Genomic DNA, 5,087 nt, shown 5'->3' with positions numbered 1-5,087 from the left:
CGTGGGTTCAACAATTGGGTCCTTAGGATAGGGATACGTCTGGACTGCGATCAGCGACGGGGAAAGGCTAGAGGTTATGTGCCTCGGAGTTGTTAAGGCTCCAAGGGTTCGGTAAATAGGTCCTTCGGAGTTGTTGAAGCTCCGTGGGTTCGACAAATTAAACCTCTGTTGCCCTCTTAAGGAAAAAGCTGGGTTTGTAGGGATCAGCAGCGCTTAGAAATCCTCACGCTCCTTTCCCGAACTCCACGTGCTTTCTCTCTCTCCGACTTGGGCGGAAACTACCCAAGCCTTTTGTACGGCTAGCAAGCCAATAGCTAGCCGCCATGTGTGCCTACATTTAGAACCGGCCAGTAACGTGGCACGAATCTAAATACAAATGGCAGGAACTCCTTTGCATTGTGCATCACTATAATGCAAAAGGAATGCACTATGCAAAGAAAGCTACAGAACTGGCGGGAAAAACTCCTGCACGCGGGTTCTTAATTGCAACAGAACGCTTCACCGTGCAAAAGAGCTGCAATTTGGCAGGAGCATGATTTAGCGATGCCGAAGCACACACAAACAAAAAAAACCCCACAACTTTGGGTTGTGACATATTCCACCTCTTATTCTTCTGCTTCCAGATGCTTTTTCTGGTGTCTCTTTTATAACTTTGTCTCTTCCACTCTCATTCTTCCTTTCTTATCTCTCCCTCTCCATTTGAAATTGGGGCATATTGTGGGGAAGATTTTGTCTTTGTCAGATTGCTTTGGACTACTTGTATTGGTGCCAGCCCCTGGACATCACAAGTAATGTGGATGTGGTTTCTACCTTTCTATTTCTGCCCTTTTAACAGGAGGGCACAACAAACAAAAAACAGTAGAGCTGTATCAGGGATGGTTTTGCTTTCTTATCCCAGGCAGCATTGTAGATCAAAATTTGCCAGCACATTTCAACTGCTGCCACTAAGTAGCAAGTAGAACAAGAAAGGAAACTCGCAGAAAGAGCAGTCTACCATCAGTCCTCACAGACGGGGAGAGGAAGGCACAGAGAAGAGAATTGGAGAGGCTGGCAAATGTGCCTGAGAAGCAGGTCAAAAATAAATTGGGGAAGCAGGAGGGAAGATGAGCACCCCAAGTGGCCTTAAAGCAGGAATTGGTTCCCCTTCTCTCAATAGCAGGGGAAGTGGAAACCTGGCTTCAGGAGAGGGGAAAACCCTATAGAACAGGGGTGGGCAACGTCTGGCCCATGGGCCAGCTCGGGCCTGCAGCAGATTCTGTTTCGCAGCAGCTCCTGCCCTCATTGCTGCTGCTGATTTTTTCCATTGAGACTCTAGCAGCTGCAGGGCTTGACAATGTGGGGCCAGGGTTTTCGTGGAGAACAGCCCCAGCATTGCTGGCAGGATGGGGAGCTGCTCTGGGGCTGGGATCTTGTGGTGACAGCGTCGTCCATGACCAGGATGGAGCTATGATCTGCTGCCCTCATGCCCTGGGCAGGGGATCATGGCTCTGCCCCAGCTCCGAACTGTGCTGTCACCACGGCAACATCCCAGCCCTGGCTGTGGAGCAGCTCCCTGTTCTCTGGTGTGCCCTGCCAGTGCTGCTGCGGATGGTCTCCATGGAAACCCTGGCCCCAAGCTATCATGGTGCCACTGTTGCTGTGGTCTCCATGGAAACCGGCCACAGTGACGTGGGCAGAGGCTGTTGGGAGGTGGAGTCTGGCCACTGCTATAGAAAGACAAATTGCAGCTAAGGTTTGACTGAGTGAATCTGTCTTCTGGTATTAACCTTTTCATTTTGGTTTTGACCTTGAACTTCTGAGTTTGTTCTTTTTTCCTCCTTTAATGTGGTAATTTCTTGTAATTTTATCAGAGACTTGTTTGTATTCTGTGGTTTAAAGGAGTACAGCCCCTGTCCCACTTAAATTATATAGGAAGATGATTATTGACATTTTGTTTAAATGTCCAAAAAAAAAGGAACTCAATGTAGAGCAGTGCAGGGTGCTCTACCTTGGGAGAATAAACCAGCACCATACAGGCGGTCCTCGACTTACATTTTGAGTTACAACGTTTCACACTTACAACATTTATAAGTTGACACCCTGTTTCAACTTTCTGACGTCACTTTTGACTTCAGCTTGATACGACGCCACACCAGCGAACCCTGGAGAACATCTGTCCAAACTTCCTTGGACACTTTCTTTAAGAAAGCAGACGAGACTCCAGAAATACCTGCAGCCAGAGACTATCCCAGCAGGGTGCGAGGCCCAGGGCAAAGCAGCCTGCGTGGGGCTCCCCTCCTCATCCCATGGCACACTTGCACCAGGGAGTGAAAGTCCCGGCACACTGGACGTGGCAGCTGGAACTTCTGTCCGGAACAGGCAAAGAGACGTCCAACCCGTCGGGTGGGAGGATGGACTAAACTTCAAATGTGGCAGCCGCGGCCTCTGCACCTGGCTCTGAGGGGTCCTCCAACCGGGGTGGTTCCCCCGGACGGCTCTGCCTGCAGCCAAGACTCCTGAGAAGATTCCAACCAAGAGCCCTTCAAAAAGTCCAGCAAAGTCACCTCAAGTCCTTCCAAATCAGTATGATTCCTATTTACGATATAAATACATTAATGTAGCTATATTACTCATCTAAAATTGATTGAGTACAACATTCTGGGTTATTTTTGGTGAAAATAGGGTATTAGGCCTTGGTTCAGGAACCAATCCCCTATTTATAACATTATTTCCTATGGGGAAAATTGGTTCAGAGTCGTAACATTTTGACTTAAAGATGCGGTTTTCGGGAATCGGTTATGACGTAAGTCCAAGAGCTGCCTGTACTTATAGGCTTGGCAGTGCTATGCTCGCTAGCATCACAACCAAAAGAGACTCAGGGTGGGGTCAGGGGGGGGTGGTCTTGATTGACCACAAGATGAACATGAGCCACCAATGCAATGCCGTGGCTGGCAAAGCAAACCAAACACTGGCGTGCATCCACTGATGCATCTCAAGCAAAACCAGGGACATTATCCTTCTGCTTTACTCAGCCTTAGTGTGGCTGCTGCTGGAGTACTTCGTCCAGTTTTGGGCCCCCCAGTTCATGAGGGACGTGGACAAGTTTGAGAAAGTCCAAAGGAGAACCACCCGTTTGATCAAAGGCCAGGAGAGCAAGCCTCATGAGGAGAGGCTGGGGGACATGGGACTCTTCAGCTTGGAGTAGAGAAGGCTCAGGGATGACTTGGTGGCAGCCTATAAGTACATAAGGGGTGTGCATCAGGATCTGGGAGAACAGTTGTTCATCAGGGCTCTCCAAGGGATAATAAGGTCTAACTCCTGGAAGGCCGATTTAGACTGAACATAAGGAAGAACTTCTTTATAATCCGAGTGTCTGGAACAGATTCCCTCAGAGGTGGTGCAGGCATGTACTCTGGACTCATTCAGAAGGTGTTTGGATGTTTATCTTGCTAGGGTCATTTGATCCCAGCAGACTTCCTGCCTATGACAGGAGGGCTGGACTCGGATGATTTCGCAAGGTCCCTTCCAGCCCCTAACGTCTATGAAATCTATGAACCCAGCCTACTACTCACTTTAAATTACAAAATGTTTTCTAAATTTATTGTTCATTCAGCTTGGTTGACACAGCTTAGTGCTGGACTGTCTGTAGAGCTAGTGAACAATTGCAAAGCGTGTTTGAAATACTCAAATACTGGTGGGATTAGCTACCGCGTTTATTCACCAAATTGTATTTGACTACATTTTTATAAAGAGCAAGACAAAAGCAGAATTACTTCCTGATGGTCATCCGCTACTTTCTTGTTTTCTGTGACCTATAATTTTTGTTGCTGTTATCCATCCCTTCCACTTGATATGCTACTTGCCATGGTCAGCCTTGTATTTGTCTGCTTGATAGGTCGTTGTTATGTGCCCTACATGGGGTATGTGATAAGATCATTTGGAAATGGGAGATGGTGAAAAAATGCATCTGTACGAAATGAGGCTTCTTTTAGAATGTAGATGTTCAGTACTGGTTGCTCATGTGCTTCCTGGAAGATGTTAACATTCATTTTAAATGCTAAAGCCCTAGATAATTTGGATTTCAGGAACTTGAGAATCCACTTGGCACTTGTGCAGTTTTGCCGGAAGTGCTGAAGTTTCAGGCCCTGGTTTATATTAGCAATGGATCACTCTCACTTCCCTTTCTGATGTCAGCCTAGCTAACCACGGGGCTCTGCACTCCAGCCCTGCTGCTGCTGCTTGACCACTGTGTTCAGCGGTAGTGGCACTCTGCAGATTTGGGAAGATGTCACATCTGGGTTTACTTTCAGGAGTTAATTTCTACAGTCTTACCATCCGAAAGCTCAGTGGATAGAATAGTCTCCAAATAAATTGACAGCATAAATCCCCCCAAGCAAATCCTCTGTCACCGACTAGTGAATATTTTTAAACCTTGATATGTTGTTGAGCCCTGCATAAGCATTTTCGTTTTTGAAGCATACTGCAGATGTTCACATAAATAATGTAATGTTGCACTGAGGCACTGTTGAAAGCCTGCAAAGATTTGACTTTACTGTATAGTACTAAAACCATTGTAATGAAAGTTGGTGTTACTTATAAAAAGGCTACAGGGCCTCATTTTCATATCTTCTATGTTCTTAGTGGGTTAAATGGCTTTTTTTTTTTTTTTTTAAGAACAGTTAACTATATGGTTGGCTAGTAGTAGAACTTAGGGTAATATTTTATAGGACTGGCAAAATTCTGATCTCTACAACTTTTCATTTATCTTCCTGAAGAATAAGTGGAGTGGCTTGGATAATCTGGATCAATGTGGAAGTAACTAAAATTGACTGCATTCCTCTCATGTCAGGCCTCAATTTAAGTCATAGAATGCAATTCAAAGCATGGACCATTTGCCTCAAGTACATGATGAACTATATTGGCTAGTTTGCAGAAGAGAGAGCACTCATTTCATGTGTGCAGTAAGAGAGTAATGTTTCTACATAACTTAGGCACTTCTTTTAATTGCCGAGAGCCTTGCGTGGAGGTGTTTTCAACAGACATTAAGAAGAAATGAAGCAACAGCAAGAGATGTCTGCAGTAAAAGATCAACCTGAACATAAATGGTG

The sequence above is a fragment of the Alligator sinensis genome, unplaced genomic scaffold (genome assembly GCF_000455745.1).
Source record: "Alligator sinensis unplaced genomic scaffold, ASM45574v1 scaffold570_1, whole genome shotgun sequence".
In the NCBI taxonomy this organism is placed as follows: Eukaryota; Metazoa; Chordata; order Crocodylia; family Alligatoridae; genus Alligator; species Alligator sinensis.
This window is presented reverse-complemented; position numbering follows the sequence as displayed.